Genomic DNA, 23,221 nt, shown 5'->3' with positions numbered 1-23,221 from the left:
AAATAAACCCCTTCCTTCGTATAAAAATTTTTTCCTTTAAAGAAAACACATAGCTGAAGGCCTTATTAAAAGGGGTTTACGTAAATCCTCTGCTGAAGGCCACACATAACACATTGAACAACTAATGGCTTAGGGCCGAGATTACAAACAATTTCAGATAGAACAAATTTTAAGGAAAATTTTTTTAAAATAAAATCAATCTTCAAAATTCTAATTTAACACGGCTGAAGGCCTTTATGTAAAATTTAAAAGGAACTGAACTAATACATGGCCGAAGGCCTCGCACAATACTTCATACTAAAATGAAAATCACAATCTAAAACAAACAGAAGAAGTGGTGCACAGAAGTGTTCCAAGGCTCGGCCTGATTAGGTAGCTCGAACGTAAGGTAAGGTGAGACAGGCAGCCAAGAGTTGAAGTTAAACAGTCGGATGGAAACCCAAACTAGGGACGGCCCAAGGAACTGGCCAACGGCGCAAAGATGGAAAACATCGGCCGAGCACGAGGATACAATCAGCATTGCGTCTTCAGAAATTGGCGTCTAAAAACAGTCAAGGGAACAATAACTACTGTAAGCAAAATATGAACCAAACAACTTAAAAGGCTGTCGAACTACATGCCGTACCGCACAGCACAAACACGACGAGGAAAGGCACACTGCCGGAAAACTACGCTAACGACCAGGCAGATAACAGGGGGGGTTAACGGTCATAAGGCAGAAAATACCGCCGGTGCACATCACTGGCAAGTAACAGTCAATTTAATAATTAATCACAATATAAGAAGACAACTGCAAGATTTCAACAACTCCAACACGTCATACGTTGCTGCTAGCCCAAATGGCCCAGGGAGCAACAACCCACAAATGAACGAAGAGATGTCACAATAGTTGAGGTTTTATAACAGGTTAACTGACCACTCAACTTCAGCGTCCAGGTTCGGTGGTCAACGACCTTTGTCACTCTCGCAGCTAGCGCCTCACGATCCGACAGCGTGTGCACGCCGCCTGTGGTCCCGGCCTGGCCTCGCGCTGCGGAGACTTCCTCGCTGATCCGTCCCAACCGACTGACTACCACACACACCACCACCACCCGGAAATACTAACGGTCACACCGAAGACAGTACGACAGTACTAGTAACTATAAGCGCTGCTGCTGCCACTCAAGGAGGCAAGCCAGCAACTTCGTTACGCCAGTAAGTAAGGAAGAAACAAGGCGCCACTCGATGTGACAAAATGCCAAAGAACAAACAGCATGAATGCGAGTCTCAGTGCCGAGGAAAAACAAACTGCATGGAGGGGCAGACATGAGAGCTAAGGATAAATGCATACTTGTATTGATCCATTGTGCCTTCCAGAATTAGGAGATCACCCACATTCCCAAGACTACAACGCTCCCCCTGCGCCCTGAACCGTCCTGACGATTGTTGCGGAGACGTAAACACTGACGGCCATTTGTCCACTGGAGCATAAAGGTGATTCAGCTGCAAAGGCCACCTGTGGCAACTCAGTGGACGTCCAGCAGTGTTACTGGTGTGCAAATTCCTGCCTTAGTCGCCGATGAACAGCTGTTGGCATTGGTGCATAAATCAGGCGCCTCTTGCGGGGGCCAGTACGCAGCAACGTTCGCCGAACGGTCGTTAAGGAGACACTGTTGATAGCCCCCTAGATACATCGGAGCGGTCAGTTACTCAACAGCTGCGTGACTATTCACCGTTACACATCTCCGGAGGTGTTGTTCACCCCTGTCATCTATGGCCGGTGGTGCACCATAGTTACCTCTACGCCATTTTACCACACATGGTACACTTTAACCACGCGAGCAGGTAAACAGTTTACAAACTTAGCCATTTCTGAAATGATTTCACCCTTGGCCTGAAAGTCAATCATCATACCCCATTGCACTTCAGATAAATTCCCCCCCCCCCTCCCACCACCGTCACAGAAACACACACACCGAGCGGTCTTAGGCGCTGCAGTCATGGACTGTGCGGCTGGTCCCGGCGGAGGTTCGAGTCCTCCCTCTGGCATGGGTGTGTGTGTTTGTCCTTAGGATGATTTAGGTTAAGTAGTGTGTAAGCTTAGGGACTGATGATCTTGGCAGTTAAGTCCCATAAGATTTCACACACATTTGAACAATTGTGAAACACACACACCCCGACACGCTTTGATACCCTCCACTGCCAGTGCTGCCACCTGCCGTCTGTGAGTGATTGTTGAACGTTGAAGTCCTATTGTTTCTTTATTGCATTTAGATTCCCCCTCAGAGGGGGGAGGGGGGGCTGGCAGCAGCGTAATACGCCGCTCTGCACCCTACAGATAAAGTTTAAAAAACGTAATGACGAGATATAACAATAAAAAGAAGTGATAAAACGGTGACTGTTTAAAACTGGTACACGGCGAAAAGCTTGTGAAGAAAACATAAAAAACAAAGAGGTCAGTGATGCTGATTAATAACACGGCGACAGTCTGGTTTCTGTTCGCAACACTTTAAAAAGTGGACGCACCTTTACGTCCTACACAGACAGTGGTCGTATTAATGTGACACGACACCGTAACTTACGAGAACGAAGCCGGGTGACGGCGTCGACAATCGCCGATACTTTGACAAGTGCATACCCTGTCATTTGAAAGAAAAATGGACTAATAAAGCACTAAGCAAGGGAAATTGAAACATCGGATTGCAAAAAGTTCCTGAAAGATGACACACACACAAACACACACACACGCACACGCACACCCACAGAGAGAGAGAGAGAGAGAGAGAGAGAGAGGGCGGGAGAGAGAGACCGTAAACACTAGCGCCACCAAGCAACCAAAAATGACCTATATCGTAACTAATCGATAGTGGCTGGCTCTGAGCACTATGGGACTCAACTGCTGAGGTCATAAGTCCCCTAGAACTTAGAACTACTTAAACCTAACTAACCTAAGGACAACACACACATCCATGCCCGAGGCAGGATTCGAACCTGCGACCGTAGCGGTCGCGCGGTTCCAGACTGTAGCGCCAGAACCGCTCGGCCACCAGCGGCCGGCTAATCGATAGTGAAAATTCATTGGGTGAAGTAGCATTATCTTTGTCCCTCCGTTTTTTTAACAAGGGAAAGAGGAGAACACCACGCAGAATTTTAGAAAAATCTTCATTTCTATTTATATGGTTGCCTGCTAGTTTAATTTCAATTGTTTTCTTAATAATACTATCCCAATAGTTGGAAGTGCGTGCTAAAATCTGCATGTTCTATATTCCACAGTATGACAGGTGCTGAGACAACGTTCTGTAATAGCAGATTTGCTAGGCTTTCGTAGCGTGTGTGACGCTTACGCTCGGTAAACCGATTCTCCACCGTCCTGACCAGTGTATGATATGGCACGACTGCAATACACCCGCCATATTTTAACCAAGAACATCCTTTTCGAAACATAAAAGGACCGTAATCCGAAAAATCGTTTTCGAAATGAAACTTCCTGGCAGATTAAAACTGTGTGCCCGACCGAGACTCGAACTCGGGACCTTTGCCTTTCGCGGGCAAGTGCTCTACCAACTGAGCTACCGAAGCACGACTCACGCCCGGTACTCACAGCTTTACTTCTGCCAGTACTTCGTCTCCTACCTTCCAAACTTCACAGAAGCTCTCCTGCGAACCTTGCAGAACTAGCACTCCTGAAAGAAAGGATATTGCGGAGACATGGCTTAGCCACAGCCTGGGGGATGTTTCCAGAATGAGATTTTCACTCTGTACCGGGCATGAGTCGTGCTTCGGTAGCTCAGTTGGTAGAGCACTTGCCCGCGAAAGGCAAAGGTCCCGAGTTCGAGTCTCGGTCGGGCGCACAGTTTTAATCTGCCAGGAAGTTTCATATCAGCGCACACTCCGCTGCAGAGTGAAAATCTCGTTCTCGTTTTCGAAATGCTCCCTGCGAAAGGCAAATAGCCCGTAAGCTTTGTTACCACCTCGGTATAATAGCCACTCGCCTGGTTCACGGTTGGTGGATATTGCAAACCATGTCTGATCGGTCTTCCACGACAACCATTTTGGCGGAAGGTGGCCTCAACATGGGCTAACAGTTGATGACAAATGTTCAAGGTCTGAGATGATGTTGGCGCTGTGAACCAAGGTACGAAGTACTTACATAAAAGTTTTCTGGTTATGGTACCGCGTCATAATGTGTAAAACTACTGCTGCTGGAGAAAAAAACCAACGTTTCGGCCACGGTTGCAGCGGCCTTCTTCTGGGTCTACTGGTGACCAGTGACCAGTAGCCCCAGAAGAAGTCCGCTGCAACCGTGGCCGAAACGTTGGTTTTTCTCCAGCAGGAGTAGTTTTATACATTATCACGCGGTACCATAGTCAGAAAGCTTTTGTGTCGACTGACTCTGGCCGCGGAGGCCTACGCAATTTTAGTTCGAAGTATTCTTTCGCGCTGACCCGGATGGTGAAAACTATCAGCCTGTAGCTTGTAACTGCAGTTTTGGCTTGAAAACGACGAAATTTCGGCCATTATTGACGACGTCACGCGGCTACATTCCCGTCAGTTATTAGTACATGTAAGCGGTACTTTGCTTAAGGGGAGGTTTACCATTTTTGGTTCAAAAGATCGATTTTTTATTGCATTTTTGGAACCATAAAGGTGTTTAGAATCCACCCCTGAAACGGTTTTTCCGAATACGGAACGAAAATGTTAGTTATTCGCGGTTGAACAAAAAAAAATGCACTTTCCTAAAATCGGTCTTTTTCACGCACCAGTTTTTTTCTTTCGGAGTATGAGTTGTTGTACCGGTGCTTGGGAGGAAACAAACAAAATTCAAATGAAAGTTTGAACGAGTGTGTTTGGAAGTTAGCTCCCAAGCATTTGTATTCTGGTGCGAAGACTGTGGAGATTGCGACTTTCCTGATAGTAAGCAGCTTCAACGGAAGGGTATTCAGCAATTCTGAAGACCATGCCAAAGACGGACGTCACCCAGGGACTCTATTCGACGCTCTTCGCCAAGAATTCGGACGACCACCGGATTCAAGCGGCCGAAAGCCGCTTGTCACCGGCCGTACGAGCGGCTCTGGAGCAGCGCGGGATGGCTCAGATCGAGCAGAACCCCCTCTATGAGGAAGAGGAAGTAGTAGTTTACGGACCTGGAATAGCAGATGGAACGTACGTTGATTAATATTGTATTTATATGTAGTCCAAACTTCAAACGCGTTTTTCTCGAAATGACAATTTTTTTATTTTCTTTTTTTTTTTTTATCGCGCGGTATGGTAGCTTCAAATCTACTGAACCTATTGGCATCATTCTTTGCTTCCGAAGAAGCTAACTAAATTGTTTAGGAGTTGTACCACTTTTATTTCGATCCATCAACTATAAATATTTTTACTTGGCCTACGAAGTCGATTAATCGATGAAAAAACCCTATTTTTTTTAAATAGACGCTATTTTCTTTCCTATGGTCCAAATAACTTAAGCGAGGTACAACTCTTAAAGAATCATATATACACTCCTGGAAATGGAAAAAAGAACACATTGACACCGGTGTGTCAGACCCACCATACTTGCTCCGGACACTGCGAGAGGGCTGTGCAAGCAATGATCACACGCACGGCACAGCGGACACACCAGGAACCGCGGTGTTGGCCGTCGAATGGCGCTAGCTGCGCAGCATTTGTGCACCGCCGCCGTCAGTGTCAGCCAGTTTGCCGTGGCATACGGAGCTCCATCGCAGTCTTTAACACTGGTAGCATGCCGCGACAGCGTGGACGTGAACCGTATGTGCAGTTGACGGACTTTGAGCGAGGGCGTATAGTGGGCATGCGGGAGGCCGGGTGGACGTACCGCCGAATTTCTCAACACGTGGGGCGTGAGGTCTCCACAGTACATCGATGTTGTCGCCAGTGGTCGGCGGAAGGTGCACGTGCCCGTCGACCTGGGACCGGACCGCAGCGACGCACGGATGCACGCCAAGACCGTAGGATCCTACGCAGTGCCGTAGGGGACCGCACCGCCACTTCCCAGCAAATTAGGGACACTGTTGCTCCTGGGGTATCGGCGAGGACCATTCGCAACCGTCTCCATGAAGCTGGGCTACGGTCCCGCACACCGTTAGGCCGTCTTCCGCTCACGCCCCAACATCGTGCAGCCCGCCTCCAGTGGTGTCGCGACAGGCGTGAATGGAGGGACGAATGGAGACGTGTCGTCTTCAGCGATGAGAGTCGCTTCTGCCTTGGTGCCAATGATGGTCGTATGCGTGTTTGGCGCCGTGCAGGTGAGCGCCACAATCAGGACTGCATATGACCGAGGCACACAGGGCCAACACCCGGCATCATTGTGTGGGGAGCGATCTCCTACACTGGCCGTACACCACTGGTGATCGTCGAGGGGACACTGAATAGTGCACGGTACATCCAAACCGTCATCGAACCCATCGTTCTACCATTCCTAGACCGGCAAGGGAACTTGCTGTTCCAACAGGACAATGCACGTCCACATGTATCCCGTGCCACCCAACGTGCTCTAGAAGGTGTAAGTCAACTACCCTGGCCAGCAAGATCTCCGGATCTGTCCCCCATTGAGCATGTTTGGGACTGGATGAAGCGTCGTCTCACGCGGTCTGCACGTCCAGCACGAACGCTGGTCCAACTGAGGCGCCAGGTGGAAATGGCATGGCAAGCCGTTCCACAGGACTACATCCAGCATCTCTACGATCGTCTCCATGGGAGAATAGCAGCCTGCATTGCTGCGAAAGGTGGATATACACTGTACTACTGCCGACCTTTTGCATGCTCTGTTGCCTGTGTCTATGTGCCTGTGGTTCTGTCAGTGTGATCATGTGATGTATCTGACCCCAGGAATGTGTCAATAAAGTTTCCCCTTCCTGGGACAATGAATTCACGGTGTTCTTATTTCAATTTCCAGGAGTGTACTTCGGTAAAGTGAACTGATTTTTTATGTCAGACGATCCGGCTGACCTGTGACATACCACGCGTGGAGGTCTACATCGAAATTCTGTTTCGTCCCGCCTTTGCTCTTCGACATTTCCGGTCGAAAGAGTTCCAGTTTGTAGAGGAAATATCAATAAACATTTTGACCAAATTTGACATTGATATCTGTAACACATCCCGAGAAAAAATTCTCAAAGAACATCCTTTTTCGGGCCAAAGATAGTAAACCTTCCCTTAATAGAAGACAGGGCTGGAGCGTCCCTGCTGGACGTTGTCCACAGAGCTTCGCCCGGCCGCGGTCTGCGGGACCCTGTGAACAAGAAAACCAAACTGTATTTCAAGCAGTCGCGTCAGAGGCGGCCACGATGTTCAAACACCGAGGCGTACCGAGTGTTCGGAATGTGGTCAGGTAAATTACGGACCCAAAGCGGAACCGGCGAGTAGCGCTGCGCGGCATGGGGCCGGCAGACAGCCCGTAACGGGACGCGGGCCCCGGCGCCGTGCGCCGTGCTGTGCTGTGGCGTGATGTAGGTCGCGACCCGACCACCAGGCGGCGGGCACCTCGACACGCCCACGCCGCGTCCAGAGAGCAGCCGAGGGTGTCTGCGACCAGCTTCACTGGCCTCTCTTGCTTCCTCTTTCATTCACGAAGCTGTGGGAGTCCGAGCGGGCCATGCGAAGTCGCTGCACCGTGCACTGTACAACGGCTTGCGGAATGTGGGCTGCTTTGATGTGGCACGCTACGGATTCCTCTCCGAGAGCAACATTTCATCTTACGTCTTATACTAATACATTTGAAATTTTTGGTAGAATACAGGGCTACTGTACACTGTGGTGACAAAACTCATGGGTACCTCCTTTTTCCCGGCATAGTCCAGCAAATCGAAGAGGCAAGGACTCAACAAGTCGACGAAAGTCCATTGCAGAACTGTTCAACCATGCTCCCTCTACAGGGTGCAAAGTATTTAAACCGACAAACTCTGGGAGGTTCTAGGGGACATCAAAACAAATATTTTTCCCTATTGTCATTTTTTCCTATGAGGAGTATTTAAACCGGTAGAGGAAGATTTCTCTGGTCGCAAATTAATTAAACCATCAAACAGTTTTCCATTTTTTTATGACCAAGAGACAACACATTAACACAACCCAATTTCAGTTACATTAGATTTTCAAAAATGTCTCCATTGACACGTAAACAAAGGTTACACTGTCGGATCATGTTCTGTCTGACGGGGGCAAAAACTCCAGGAGTATCCTGAATTGTTCCTTCTGCTGCTACTATCCGGGCTACCAGATCCTCTTCTGATGCAACAGGAGTTGCGTAAACAGGATTGCGCATCTAGCACCACACAAAGAAGTCCAGAGGGGACATATCTGGGGATTTAGCAGGCCACGGTACAGGACCACCTCTGCCAATCCACGTTCTGGGAACCGTCGGTCCAGGAATCGACGCACACGACGACCGAAATGTGCTGGCGCCCCGTTATGTTGGAACCACATGCGTTGTCTTGTAGGGAACGGGACGTCTTCCAGCAATTCTGGCAATGCTCTGGCGAGAAAATTGTAATAGTGCCTGCCATTTAATGGCTTAGGTAGCAGATACGGCCCAATTAGACAGTCCCCAACAACACCGACCCACACATTAACGAAGAACCGCACTGATTGAAGGATCCCGCTCCACATGCTGCAAGACAGTTTCCTCAAATTGCAGCGTTCTTACTGTGCGACGGCGTCCCTGTCCAGGTAATCTGCTAAATGACCCGGTCTCACGCAGACGTTGGTACACAGCAGCAAAGGTCGTGTGATGCTGGATACGGCGATTAGGATATTGTTGTTGATAAACCCGCTGTGCAACTCGTCCGTGTCAGGGCGCGGTGGTCTAGCGGTTCTAGGCGCTCAGTCCGGAACCGCGCGACTGCTACGGTCGCAGGTTCGAATCCTGCCTCGGGCATGGATGTGTGTGATGTCCTTAGGTTAGTTATGTTTAAGTAGTTCTAAGTTCTAGGGAACTGATGACCACAGATGTTGAGTCCCATAGTGCTCAGAGCCATTAGCCAACTCGTCCATTGTGGTGCGCCACGTAGTACGCACCAACCATATCAGTGTACTCACTCCATGTGTACCGCTCCATTAGTAAACTGAGACAATGCACTACTACACTGGTGGACAGCAGTTGCCTACAACTGAAGAGCGTAATACGTCCTCTAACAACTGAAGATCATAATACGGCCACTAACAACTGACGAGTGTACTACGGCCTCCACCGTTTTAAATAATCCTCATAGGAAAAAATGACATTAGGGAAAAATATTTGTTTTGATGTCCCCTACAACCTCCCACAGTTTGTCGGTTTAAATACTTTTCACCCTGTGTAACCGCCGATAATAGTGAAACTGCTGCCGGCGCAGATTTTTCTGCACGGACTGACCTATCGATTTGTCCCGTAAGTGTCCGATGGGATTCATGTCGGACGATGTAAGTGGCCAAATCGTTTGCTGAATTTACGTCAACGGCCAGAGCAGGTAACCGGAACGTTAACGGCCACAAGGCAGAAGATTCCGCTGGTGCACTTCGATTCAGAACAACCAAGCACTGTTAAACTCCACTGAAGGGTGGCTAAAATTTGCCAACTTGAAAACGCACGCTGTTGCTCGCGGGAATGTCCCATCAGCCGACAACGAAATCCAAACGACGCAATGTGAACAGTCGTGACTTGCTGGTAGATTAAGTCGAAACTAAACTTTCGTTTCGAGGATATGTGAGCCACGTGCTTCGTAGCAAGGGGAACAGCACCCCACACTCCGACCGCGCGTAGGCGCCCCCAGCAACCCCTCCAAACAACGCGCCGCGGAGATTTCCTCGCTGCTCCACGCTAACCGACCAACTGGTCGCACACTGCACAGCCGGAAACCATAAGCGCCAGGCGCGAATATCGATACACACCGCTGCTGCCACTCGCGGAGAGAGGGGGTAACAGCGTAATTGCGAAAACCGCGGGAGGCTAATCACAGAATAGCAACCGAGGTTTAACCCAACGCATAACATGAGCCAGCCACGGCTCACTGGCTTTCGGCTTTTGAGGCCGTTGCAGTTGTACTCTAATATTTACATAAAGATCTTGGTTTAACAGAACAAAAAAAGGAACTGAATTTGGTCATTTAATACTAATTTGAATTCTGTGTCATATATTTATTGATTTCTAGTATTTTGAGTAGGGAAATGAAAAATTTCGGAATCTACATCATAGAGTGGTTTTATGTTAAAATATGTTCGTCAGAGGCTGAATCTAACTTTCTTAGTCCTGTTCAAGTAACGTAATCGGAACAACTTGCCTGATTGACCAACATGTACTTTACCGTAGTGCTTGCATGTTATTTTATAAACACCACTTTTTGCCATATGTTGCCGTTCGTCTTCATTATTTAATAAAAATTTTGATACTTCGTTGGTATTATAAAAAGCAGGTATGTAATTGCGAGACTTAACTTTTTACGCGGTTTTCTGAAATTTTTCCAGCATATGGGACGGTGCACCAGTTTTCCTAACTTCTGACTGATTTCTATAGGCCAGCATACAGAAGTACATCGAGAATACTTTTCTAATTAGTAATTTTTGAGATGTTACGTTACTTTTCAACTATATGGAATGTGGCTACCACAATTCGGATTTCCTTTTTCGCCCTTAGTTGCTTAAAAAGGACAGACTGAAGTAAGAAAACAAAAGATAAAAGTAAGTTTGTTCGCTTGTATAAATTATCTGCATTACTGCATATAGTTGTAGTCTTCAGAATAAAGACTGGTTTTAGGCAGCTCTCCACGCTAGTCAGGCCAGTATCAGTCTCTTCATCTTCCAATAAGTATTGCAACCTTCAATCTACTTCCATTTGAATGTGAACCTGATTACTGTATTCATCCCTTGGTCTCGCTCTCCAGTTTTTACGCCTGAATCTTCCCTTCATAACCAAACTGACGATTCTTAATGCCTTAGAAACATCCAATGTTTTATATTCTACCATTATTTTCCCCCAGTGCAATTTACTGTCAGATCATTACGTATTAGATCTACCAATCGTGTTTTCAGCATCCGTCTGTAGCACTAAATTTCAAAAGTTTGCATTATCTTCTTTTCTAAATTACTTATCGTCCACGTTTCACTTCAATACAAGACTACGATCTAGACACATACTTTTAGAAAAGACTTCCTAACACTTACATCTAATGTTGACAAATTGCTCTTTTTCAGGAATGATTTTCTTGCTATAGCCATTTTGCATTTTATAACCCCTCTACTTCAACCATCATAAGTCGTTTTGCTGACCAAATAGCAAAACTCATCTATCACTTTTAGTGTCTCATTTCTTAATCTAATTCACTCAGAATTTCCTGATTTAATTCGACTACATGTCATTACCCTTGTTTTGCTTTTGTTGATTTCCATCTTGTACCATCCTTTCAACACACCATCCACTCCCAAGCCTGTTGCTGTCTCTGACAGAATTACGATCTCAAAAGCTTTTTACTTCTTCTCTCTGACATGTTTCCCAGATTTCTTTTAGGTTTTCTTGCTACTTACTCAATGAGAAGACTGAATAGCACTGGGAATAGGCTTCAACCCTGTCTCGCTCTATTCTCAACTACAGCTTCCCTTTCTCTACTATAAATGCAGTCTGATTTCTGTAAAAGATATAAACAACGTTGTGCTTCCCGTATTTTACTCCTAGATATCCTCAGAATTTCAAGGAATGTTGTCCAATAAAACTTGACAACCGCTTTCTCCATCTCTGCAACTACTATAAATGTAGGCTTGCCTTTCTTTCTTTCTTCTAAAATAAGTCTTAAGGCGGAGTGGCCGTGCGGTTCTAGGCGCTGCAGTCTGGCACCGCGCGACTGCTACGGTCGCAGGTTCGAATCCTGCCTCGGGCATGAATGTGTGTGATGTCCTTAGGTTAGTTAGGTTTAAGTAGTTCTAAGTTCTAGGGGACTGATGACCACAGTAGTTAAGTCCTATAGTGCTCAGAGCCATTTGAACCATTAAGTCGTAAGGTCAGTTTTGGCTCAATATTTTTCCGGAACCCAAACTGCTCTTTCCTGTGGTCGGCTTCGATCAGTTGTTCCACTCTTCTTTAAATAATTCGTGTCACGGTTTTGTAACCATGACTTGTTAAAGTGATAGATTGGTAATATTCACACCCCTCAGCGCCCTTGTTTTTTGGATTGGAATTACCACATTCATATTATAATCCCAGGATATTTCGCCTATCTCATGTATCTTGCACAGCAAGTAAAATAGTTCTGTTAATGGCCAGCCCTACCAAAAATATCAGTATACTTGGAAGGAGAGACAGCATTGGTCGTATATTTTTGTTTATTATCGCAATATCGATTTTCGGTCACTTCGTGACCATCTTCAGTGCTGTAATATATAACTTAAATTAGTAAGCACTGGTGTCAATAAGCATTACGGCGATCACATAGAGTCTATGTGATCGCCGTAATGCTTATTGACACCAGTGCTTACTAATTTAAGTTATATATTACAGCACTGAAGATGGTCACGAAGTGACCGAAAATCGATTTTGCGATAATAAACAAAAAAAATATACGACCAATGCTGTCTCTCCTTCCAAGTATACCCATTATCTGGTCGTAGTGCACAGGACACTATGGAGTCGCCAATCAATAAAAATGTCAGTAATTCTGATGGAATGTCATCTACTTAAGTGGCCTTGTTTCGATGTAGATCTTTTAGTGAAGTGTAACATTCTTCTCGCAGTATGTTATATCTCATCTAATTTTCATCTATTTCTTGTTCCTTTTCTATAATGTTGTCTTCATTTCCCTTATATAGACCCTCCATATATTCCTTCCCCCTTTCAGCTCTTCCTTATTTGATAGTATTGCTTTTCTATCTGTAATCTTGACACTTGTACAAATGCTTCTCTTTTATCTTAAGGCCTCTTTAACTTTCCTACAGACAGTATCAATATTTGTCGTAGCGTCTACAGTATTGCATTCGTCATCTAACCATTTCTATTTAACCAGTTTTCCCTTTCCGTCAGTCTCATTTTTTTGCTTCATTTGCTGCATTTTTATATTTTCTCGTTTCATTAATTAAATTCCATATCTCCTGTGTTATCCAAGGATTCCTAATAGGTCTTGTATTTTTAGTTATATCATCCTATGCTGCTTTCATCATCTCTTCTCTCAAAGTTATATCTTCATCGTCTATTTTATTTCTTTCCTCGTTTCAGTAAAGCGCTGCCTAATGTTTCCTCTTAAGCTCTCAACAACCGTCGGCTCTTTCAATTTATCCTCGTCTCTCATTTTTAATTTCTTACCTTTCTATAATTTCAATCTGCAGCTCATTACCAGGAACCTATGGTCAGAGTCCTCATCTGCCCCTAGAAGTGTTTCATAATTCAAAACGCATGTCTTAGCATTACATAAATAATCTAAAATCTTGCAGTGCCTCCAGGAGTCTTCCACATGTAGAATCGTCTTATACGGTTCTTAAACCAAGTGTTAACGATTAAATTATACTATGTGCAACATTGTACCAGGCGGCTTCCTCTTTCATTCCTTTCCCCCAGTCCATATTCTCCTAATACTTTTCTTTCGCCGGCCGGGGTGGCCGAGCGGTTCTAGGCGCTTCAGTCTGGAACCACCCGACCGCTACGGTTGCAGGTTCGAATCCTGCCACGGGCATGTATGTGTTTGATGTCCTTAGGTTAGTTAGGTTTAAGTAGTTCTAAATTCTAGGGGACTGATGACCACAGCAGTTAAGTCCCATACTGCTCAGAGCCATTTGAACCCACTTTTCTTTCTCTCCACCTTCCTACTGTCGAATTCCAGTCACAATTAAAGTTGTCTTTCCTTTATCTATTTCAATAATTTATTTTATCTCATCATGCATTCTTTCAGTCCCTTCAACATTTGCGGAGCTAGTTGGCGTATAAACTTAGTGGTGGGTGTTGTCTTCATATGCGTTCACTATGCTGTTAGTAGTAGCTTACCCACATTCCTATTTTCGTATTCATTATTAGCATTCTCCCACCTTACCCCTATTTGATTTTATATTTATAAACCTGTACTCACCTGACAAGATATCTTGTTCTTCATACCACTTCACTTCACTAATTTGATCTAACTTCAACCTATCCCTTTTTAAATTCTCTAACTTATTTATACGATTGAGGGCTCAGACATTTCAGGTTCCGACCCGTAAACTGCTAGTTTAGTTTTTCCTGATGACAACATCCTTGTGACTAGTGCTCGTCCTGAGATATGCATGGGGACTATTTTACCTCCAGAAAATTTTATCCAACAGAATGCCATCATCATTTAACCACAAAGTAGAGCTGCATGCCCTCGGGAAAAGAAGTTATTTTCTACCGTTCGCAATACGAACGTAGCAAAGCCACGTTGATAAAGTTATAAGACAAGATCAGTTACTCATCCAGACCGTTGCTCCTGCAATCTTCAGAAACTACATGTGTGTCTGGCCTCTTCACAGATATACCTCTGTGGCGGTTACACATAGGGTATGTCTATTTTTGCCGCTGAGGCACGCAAGCCACCCGACCTCGGCAAAGTCCATCATTCATGAGAGACAGTACATAATATGAAACAAGATACGTGTACGAAAAGTTATGATGAATCAAGGAGAGTTGCGAGACGGTCTCAACTAAGAGCATTTCGGCCTTGTGTCTAATTGCTTTCTGCTGTAGGCAGTATTTCCCAGGGCGCATCACCTTGCAGACCTCGTGATTATTGCTGCTCGCTGGATTCTAAGGTCACAGACAGAAGTTCAGTATCTCCCTGAGAAATCAACGCATCAAGCTCTGTGGACGCAACGCAATTCCGTAAATTGTGACAAATATCAGACGAGGAGACGATTCTTTATAAGAAACCATCTAGATAACACCGTGCTTTAAGTAAGGAAAACCAACGTATAGCAAAGGAACGGCCAACAATAAGAATCAACTTCCTTTGAGTCAGATGTTTCTGGGTATTATCCGTGCCACTTCAATCTTTAGTTCATACAGAATGTGTATTGATGCTGAGGCGGAAAAGTAGTCAGGAAGACGATATTCTGGCAAGGTCACTTATTTGCCGATCTCAGCTGACCGAAATATCGCACCATTTGGACGACATCATCCGCCTGAACATACGATAACTTTTCAAAATCATCATACACCGGGAAAACCTAAAATTACATAAGACGTTGCCGATACCTTGCTCAAAACGTTAGTTTCATCAGATACCTCTTCGTTTTCCTTCGTTTGTGAATATCAAATATACTGCTGCGAACTACGTACGTAACAGTCGTACATTCGAAATAAAGATGCTTCTTTGTACGTAGGAGGACTTACTGATTTGAAAGTAACTTATTACACGTTTTCATGTAATCTAAACTAAATTTGATTAACTTAATCATCTACAGGCTGCCTATGTAGCAGCTTCTAGGAACAACAAAAATTTGGTTTACAGTATTTGATATGATTATTGATTGCTCTAAAAATTTAAATTGCTATCAAAAATATGATTATTAAGATACGTAATTTTATGGTAGAGGTTTAACACAATAAATCAGGTATTAAAGGTAGCGACTATGCACAAACAGTGCGATTATAATTAAAGTTAAACTTTCAAACCGCTGTAGAAACAACATCACTGGTCAGAATGACGTCAAATTGCAACGGAATATTATCGGAGAAGGGGGAAAACGTATGGAAGAAGAAAAATAAATAGTTACAAAATGTAGCAATAGATGGCGCTGGTATGCATCATAATTTAGTAGTGGTCTACTACAAATGACAAATGAATCATACAACAGTGCCTAAGGTGTACGTTTGACGTTAAACAGACTGTACTACTCAGTGTGCATGGGCTACAGGTGTGATACTGTTAGTTACGTTAGCCCATCCACCACGGAAAGATCATATCTAATCGGATGGGATAAATCAGTTTTTAACTATCCTGAGGCCAAAAAACGCATTAAAAGCATCAATCACATCGGTTTTTAATTGTCCTGAGGCCAAAAATTGCATAAAAGGCACCAATCAAAATCAGATCGGACTATTAATTTCCATGTGACTGGTGCAAAACATGCTCAATATGCTGTCTACCGTTTCCTGCAACAAGTTGAAATCGAGAAACAGCATGTTTCCGGGGTCACGTTCAGAATGTGTTGCGCAATGTGTGCCTTCAATGCAGCTAAGTTTTCAATCGGAACACTGAACACATCTTTCAGATAGCCCCACAGCCAGAAGATCAGGTGATCGGGACGGCCAGGCTGTAGGGAAATGGCGGCTGATAATCCTAGCACTTTCCAAATGGCGCTTCAGCAGCTGCTTAACTGGATTTGCGATGTGCGGAGGTGCGCCATCTTGCACAAAAATAATCCCATCCACACATCCACGCTGTTGGAAAGCTGAAATGACGTGGTTCTGCAAAAGAGGCTCATAGCGCTTACCAGCAACGGTACAGTTAACAGGACTGGGAGCACCTGTCTCTCTTAAAAAATATGGCCCTATGATAAATGACGCAGTAAACTCGTCCCACACAGTGACCTTTTCAGGATGAGTTGGTACTGGTTGATTTGCGTGTGGATTTTTCGTTGCCCATATTCGACAATTCTGTGTATTGACATACTCTGTCAGATGGAAGTGAGTTCCGTCTGTCCACAAAATCTTCCACGGCCATTCATTGTCCACTTCCATGCGAGCAAGAAATTCTAAAGCAAAGGTCTCTCTTGCTGGCAGGTCAGCAGGAAGCAACTCCTACACATGCGTAATTTTGAATGGATAGCAAAGAGGTACGTTTCGTAGGATTTTAAGCACCGTTCTCACGGGTATGTCCAATGTTCGGGCAATTCACATTTGCAAACCACCACTCGTCTCCTCCTGCATTGCTGCGGCGACTGCTTCCACTGATGTCGAATCAATTCGTTTCCTCCCTCTACCAAGTTGCACACCAAAAGAACTCGTCTTTTCGAATCATGTTCTCCAGACCCACGGTAGTCTTCGGCGCAACGCCTTTTTTCAAACCCTTCAGTGTCAGAAACTTCTGCAGAGCGATGTGTGCACAGACGTGTAATACAGCTTTACAAGCAGAGCGTAACCCTGCATTGAAACAGTCAATGAGTCGTGCGCATGACAGGTTTTTTCATTTACGTATTCTGACACATACAGCGCCATCTATTGATTAACTTTCACACTATTTTTTTTCTTCTGCCATACGTTTTCTCCCTTGTCCGGTAATATTCCGTTGCAGCGTTTTGAAAGTTTAATTATAATCACCCTGTATTTTGAGGCAACATAGTTGACGGCGCCCAGATGTATTCGTGCTGTATTTGGGAATGAGTGCACTTAGCGACTTTCAACAAACTTTACACATAAATCCAAACATTTTCAAAATTTTTTCTCTCTGTCACGCCCCACAAAATAATGAAAGGAAACAATTTGATCGTTTATCACATTTTCGCTGTTCATGCAGTATTACATCAGACTGGGCAATGACATTTTAAATTTATTACTTCTTTTTTACTAACCCCACTCTTAACACATTTTGCAGACCGTACCCATGTATAGCAGTTGTCGTGTGATGTATCGATACCAGCCCATGAGCATCAGAGTTGGCAATGGAATAGCATGTTTCTGTCTGACACTGATATTGTTCATGCCGGATCTGGCGGACCCAGTAGAGCACTCCTGCTGAGCCACACGTCCAGCCGCCCCGTATCGCGAGCGCCCTCTTCCACCACAACATAGGACGGCAGGCAGCAGCCACTCAGTCACTTACACTTGGAGCCTCTTTGCTATAACACCATCGTTAATGCTGAGTACAGCGAGCCTCCTCCTAGTTGCTTTTGTGATAGCTGGACGCTGTTTCTTGATGCATTATTTGTAATGTCTTCGTTAGTTTGGAGAAATACAAGTAATCTTCTGTTTGTTATGTTAACTTATTCGCTATTTCTCCTCCTTTTCAGCTATCCTACAACAGCTGCCACACCACTCTTAGCTCATCCCTCCTTACCACGTACACAACACCACTGAATTTACTCACAGAGTATAGAACTGTATGACGCATAGGTCAGGAGGTAAGACATAATAAACATTGAGATGAGCGGAAAACTACAAATTATTCAAGCATACATAGGCTTTAAATCCTTTATCACAATTGACATAAAAGTTTTCTGGGTATGGTACGGCGCTATAATGTATAAGACTACCGCTGCTGAAGAAAAACCACGGTTGCAGCAGCAGTAGTTTTCTATATTATGGCGCGGTACCATGCCCAGAAAACTTTTATGTCGACTGACTCTGGCCACGGAAGCCTTCGCAATTTCTTTATGACACTTATTTAATGCATTAACACATTCATAGAGTAATCAGACGTTTGAAACTATTTTGTACATGGGAGTTCAATTACTTAAAGAACTGAAGATGTGGAGGTTACTGGTTACTCGTTAATCAGTTAGGTGTGAGCCATCGTAATCTTGCAGTCCTTCTGTTGACTGTCCCTCTCAATCGATACTATTAAGCCATGAACTTTGGTCGAGGCAGCGTGTCGCGAAATTTTCAGCATAGACACTAGAGACGTGTCCCTCATTCTAGGTCTACAAATTACCGTTTATGTGGCAGTGTTTTACTCAGCAAGAATTAAACAGTGGTCCTCTTGTTATTATTTTATAATTGTAATTATTATCTTATTATTATTTTCATCTTCTTCCTCTTCTTCTTCTTCTTCTTCTTCCTCACTTCATGAAGTGGGTTTACATCCTGTTCCGTTTTCTCTGAATTTATTTGTTCCTTAGTCTTCCTATATCTGTCTTTGTTATTGCTTTATATTGTCACATACACCTTCTAAATAGTTGTTAACGCTTATTGCATGAAAGGTGACGGAGTGTCTTTACGAGGTGCATTCAAGTTCTAAGGCCTCCGATTTTTTTTCTAATTAACTACTCACCCGAAATCGATGAAACTGGCGTTACTTCTCGACGTAATCGCCCTGCAGACGTACACATTTTTCACAATGCTGACGCCATGATTCCATGGCAGCGGCGAAGGCTTCTTTAGGAGTCTGTTTTGACCACTGGAAAATCGCTGAGGCAATAGCAGCATGGTTGGTGAATGTGCGGCCACGCAGAGTGTCTTTCATTGTCTGAAAAAGCCAATGGTCACTAGGAGCCAGGTCAGGTGAGTAGGGAGCATGAGGAATCACTTCAAAGTTCTTATCACGAAGAACTGTTGCGTAACGTTAGCTCGATGTGCGGGTGCGTTGTCTTGGTGAAACAGCACACGCGCAGCCCTTCCCGGACGTTTTTGTTGCAGTGCAGGAAGGAATTTGTTCTTCAAAACATTTTCGTAGGATGCACCTGTTACCGTAGTGCCCTTTGGAAAGCAATGGGTAAGGATTACGCCCTCGCTGTCACAGAACATGGACACCATCATTTTTTCAGCACTGGCGGTTACCCGAAATTTTTTTGGTGGCGGTGAATCTGTGTGCTTCCATTGAGCTGACTGACGCTTTGTTTCTGGATTGAAAAATGGCATCCACGTCTCATCCATTGTCACAACCGATGAAAAGAAAGTCCCATTCATGCTGTCGTTGCGCGTCAACATTGCTTGGCAACATGCCACACGGGCAGCCATGTGGTTGTCCGTCAGCATTCGTGGCACCCACCTGGATGACATTTTTCGCATTTTCAGGTCGTCATGCAGGCTTGTGTGCACAGAACCTACAGAAATGCCAACTCTGGAGGCGATCTGTTCAACAGTCATTCGGCGATCCCCCAAAACAATTCTCTCCACTTTCTCGATCATGTCGACAGACTGGCTTGTGCGAGCCCGAGGTTGTTTCGGTTTGTTGTCACACGATGTTCTGCCTTCATTAAACTGTCGCACCCACGAACGCACTTTCGACACATCCATAACTCCATCACCACATGTCTCCTTCAACTGTCGATAAATTTCAATTGGTTTCACACCACGCAAATTCAGAAAACGAATGACTGCACGCTGTTCAAGTAAGGGAACTTCGCCATTTTAAGTATTTAAAACAGTTCTCATTCTCGCCGCTGGCGGTTAAATTCCATCTGCCGTACGGTGCTGCCATCTCTGGGACGTATTGACAATGAACGCGGCCTCATTTTAAAACAATGCGCATGTTTCTATCTCTTTCCAGTCCGGAGAAAAAAAATCGGAGGCCTTAGAACTTGAATGCACCTCGTATCATCAAAACGGCGTAATAAGTGATTGCCTATACTAGTAGAGGTTGGAACGCCATTGGAACTGAAATGGCAGGCGTCAAGCCCTGGGTGGAAAAGCTCGCACAGGTGTGTTGGTCCTGCTTCACACAGGCACCTGATCGCGGAAGCACAATACAGCGGCAGCCGCTGTATTGTGGCAGGGCCGAGGGATAACAGGATAATACTTCGGAAACTCTGAAAATCTTGGACGCAGCAGAGAGAAACGAGGAAGTGTTACTTCGGAAATCGCATGCTCGATTATTTCCGAGGATTTTTACTCTGAGAAGCGTACCATTGTATGAGTATAGGTATTTCCTCGCAAACTTTCCGCGCTGGACGACAAAAAGAGTCAAATATGGTTGATCGGCATTCGGAAGAATCTGTGAAGAGGGAGAATATTCCATGGTTTCGAGAATGTGACTCGCCTTCTGAGTTACGAGGGAGGGGAGCCGAGCTTTGCTGGGAAGCCAGCGGTGGAGAGAAGAGGTATTCCGTTTTGAGCGCCCGAGTTTGACGGTCGCTCAGTATCAGCTTCTGTTGGTACAGGCGGACTTGGTGTATTTGATCTCAGGAGATTTTATAGTTAGAACGGTTAGGCACTGCACTGTTTCGAACTTATACGATTCTGGACTGCCCCTCCAGGTAGGGAGTCGTCGTTGAGTACGCAGCGTTCAGTGATTGAGAGCACTTCTTCTGCATGTATCCAGGTTGAGACGTTACCTGAACTTCGTTCTTGTGGCTGGGAGTTCGCGTTTCTCGTCTGTAGAACACAGAGAAGACAGTATTAGATTATACTAGTCAGCGGACCGTCTTATGCCGTCCTAGTGTTTGAATGAGTTTTTTTTAAATACTTTGTGGCTGGAGTTTTTCCGTCGTCGCAGTCGTGTACGAGAACCATCACACGGATGCACCGGACGCGGTATATACGGTGATATTGTTAATTGCTTCGGCTTATTAGGGCTATAAAGCAAAACAGCTGTGATAACGTAAATTTTATTTCCACTGAGGTTTCACATCACTGAAGATCATCTTTGAAAGTAGTGTCTTCTAGTGTTTGGTACGTAGATGATGTCAGTCGTCTCGCGTCATTTGTATTAGACCGGATAGCCATAAAAAGGGGCAGATTTTGGCAGTTAATCAATAATATTAGGTAGGAAATTCATTTGTATCTCTTTATGTCCATTGACATTGATATATAAACAGCTGTGATATAAAGGGGTTTTAATCTACAATAAATGTATAAGCAGAAACAGCATTTATCATTTTATGGTTACTAGTTCCCTTAATCATCCATTTATATTTATGTTGTAATTTATGTGTTAAACAGTAAGAAGGAGATATCAACATTAAGAGATCCTAATATCTGCTTCAGGGGGTAGTCAGACAGGGTCAAATCTTCGTTTTAGCGTTCAGTATTTCCGTTGCGCACATTATTTTATACACGCCTGGAGTAGCGTCTTGGAACAGCCTTGCTGTATTTTCTTCATTTAAGTATCGCATACTGAGTTCTTCTCTTATGACGCTTTGTATTTGAGTTCTGAAGGAACACTCTTTAACTTCCCTTCAAAATTGCATTTCAACCGATGTGCAAGACTAGCTTAACATTTTAGGCTAAGGATAGCCCTTACATTGCAATATTTTAGCTTTGCATCCTCCCTTGTGTCGTCAAGCAGTGTTCACCTCTGTATTGTAATGATTTATTTTAGTGTTCTTAGAGAAGCATTGTTTATTATAAATGTTCTTTGTAATATCATCGCCGGCCGGAGTGGCCGTGCGGTTCTAGGCGCTACAGTCTGGAGCCGAGTGACCGCTACGGTCGCAGGTTCGAATCCTGCCTAGGCGACTGATGACGTCAGAAGTTAAGTCGCATAGTGCTCAGAGCCATTTGAACCATTTTTGTAATATCAACCTCGATCCATCTTGTGCATCCCTTCCCCTGTAGCTGATTTTCCTACATCATTTTCTTGTATTAGTCTCCAGAGTATTTGAGTTTTTAGCGATTTTATTTGAGAAATACTTTTTTATTATTTTATGACGGTCTGTGAGGTGAAAGAAGAATGCCAGTTCCAAGAAAAAGACAAGTGAATCTAGTGGAATAAGCAGCGAAAAAAACTCATTTAAGACATCGTCGCTATTGTTATGATTGTTAGGATTTTTGTTGCTTATCATTTATGCGCTGTCCATTAATATTAATGTGACATATATCAAAATCCTGAAGAACCACGTTTAGCAGCGCAAATCGGTGCCAGACGGGCAGAAAGAGAGTTAATGAGGTTCTGGAAGAAACCGACAGTGATGTGGAACCGTGTCGACTCCACTGCCGTCGCCAGCTGCGGTATGTATGTCGGTTGAGGATCTACGGAACGTACAGCTTCATTGAGATGGTCCCACAGACTCTCGACTGGGTTTAAATCTGGGGAGTTCAGTGGCAGGGGAGTACGTTACTCGTCCCGGTGCTCTTCGTTCCACGCACGCACTCTGCGAGTTGTGTGACACGCACTGTACTGCTAGTAGTCGCCGTCGTGTCGAGGAAAAACAAACTTGACATGGTCCCCAAGAATAAGTGCATACTTGTGCTGATTTATTGTGCCTTCCAGAATCACGAGTTCACCCAGAATCACGAGACGCCACGAAAACTTTCCCGAAACCTTCTTCCTCCTCCGGCCTGAATCATTTCGACGATTGTTACAGGGAGTTTGCTTTTAAATGTTTCACGCTGTAAACGCCAACGGCCATCTATCCGATGGAGGATAAAACATGAACTCCTCCCGAACAGGCCATGAAGGTCCAATGGTACAGACCGCCCGCCGTGTCATCCTCAGCCCACAGGCGTCACTGGATGCAGATATGGAGGGGCATGTGGTCAACACTCCGCTCTCCCAGCCTTATGTCGGTTTCCGAGACCGGAGCCGCTACTTCTCAGTCAAGTAGATCCTCAATTTGCCTCACAAGGGCTGAGTGCACCCCTCTTGACAATCTTTCCAACAGCGCTCGGCAGACCGGATGGTCACCCATCCAAGTGCTAGCCCAGCCCGACAGCGCTTAA

General features: G+C 44.8%; 1 protein-coding gene and 1 non-coding gene across 2 annotated transcripts in view; both read left to right on the top strand.

Annotated features, from left to right (window-relative positions):
• The window catches only part of LOC126202894 (scavenger receptor class B member 1), a 750,245-nt gene that overhangs the window by 369,521 nt on the left and 357,503 nt on the right, over positions 1 to 23,221 (top strand). The gene's annotated exons all lie outside the window — the stretch shown is intronic.
• Trnas-cga (transfer RNA serine (anticodon CGA)) lies at positions 3,756 to 3,830 on the top strand. Its single transcript has one exon. It is a non-coding gene; the product is annotated as a tRNA-Ser (tRNA).

Source organism: Schistocerca nitens, chromosome 9 (assembly GCF_023898315.1).
Source record: "Schistocerca nitens isolate TAMUIC-IGC-003100 chromosome 9, iqSchNite1.1, whole genome shotgun sequence".
Classification (NCBI taxonomy): domain Eukaryota; kingdom Metazoa; phylum Arthropoda; class Insecta; order Orthoptera; family Acrididae; genus Schistocerca; species Schistocerca nitens.
The sequence above is the reverse complement of the archived record's forward strand: the minus strand, read 5'-3'. Positions and strand labels throughout refer to the sequence as shown.